General features: G+C 39.9%; 1 non-coding gene across 1 annotated transcript; it reads left to right on the forward strand.

Annotated features, from left to right (window-relative positions):
* Window positions 1-643: 643 nt before the first annotated feature.
* On the forward strand, window positions 644-751 carry LOC127740464 (small nucleolar RNA R71). The gene has a single exon (XR_008001140.1). It is a non-coding gene; the product is annotated as a small nucleolar RNA R71 (small nucleolar RNA).
* The last annotated feature ends 229 nt before the right edge of the window (window positions 752-980 follow it).

Below are 980 nucleotides of genomic sequence, written 5' to 3' on the forward strand. Positions count from 1 at the left end.
AGCTTGCCATGGAAAGGAGTAAGAAGGATTGGATGAATGTAATAAAAAATTAGAGATACGAGAGGACCACAACATCTCCACACGCCTATCTGAAATTCCCACTATTGATTTACATAAGTATTTCTATCCCTTTTTATTTTCTATTTATTATTAATTTTCGAACTCATCATAAACCAATTTAATCTGCCTAACTGAGATTTACAAGGTGACCATAGCTTGCTTCATACCAACAATCTCTGTGGGCTCGACCCTTACTCACGTAAGGTATTACTTGGATGACCCAGTACACTTGCTGGTTAAGTTGAACGGAGTTGTGAGCTTCTCTAACAGTGCCTGGAACTCTTGAATCACAATTTCGTCCACCAGATATCATATTGACTTGTTGGGTCAATATTTTGTTCTGGGCTAGTATGGCATTCAGAGCATCAATTTCAAGAACTCCCTTCTTCTGAGGCATCTCATTACTCACAAGATTCCTGTCAGAGGTGTACATGAATTGGTTATTTGCAACCATGTCAATGAGTTCTTGAGCTTCTACAGGCATTTTCTTTAGGTGAATGGATCCACCTGCAGAATGGTCCAGTGACATCATAGAGAACTCAGATAGACCATCATAGAATATATCCAAAATGGTCCACTCTGAAAGCATGTCAGAAGGACACTTTTTGGTCAACTGCTTGTATCTTTCCCAAGCTTCATAGAGGGATTCACCATCTTTTTGCCTGAAGGTCTGAACATTCACTCTAAGCTTGCTCAGCTTTTGAGGAGGAAAGAACTTGGCCAAGAAGGCCATGACCAGCTTATCCCAAGAGTCCAAGCTATCTTTAGGTTGTGAGTCCAACCATGTTCTAGCTCTGTCTCTTACAGCAAAAGCGAAAAGCATGAGCCTATAGACTTCAGGATCTACTTCATTAGTCTTAACAGTATCACAGATCTACAAGAATTCAATTAAGAGCTGAAAAGGATCTTCTAATGGAAGT

The sequence above is a fragment of the Arachis duranensis genome, chromosome 6 (assembly GCF_000817695.3).
Source record: "Arachis duranensis cultivar V14167 chromosome 6, aradu.V14167.gnm2.J7QH, whole genome shotgun sequence".
Lineage (NCBI taxonomy): Eukaryota > Viridiplantae > Streptophyta > Magnoliopsida > Fabales > Fabaceae > Arachis > Arachis duranensis.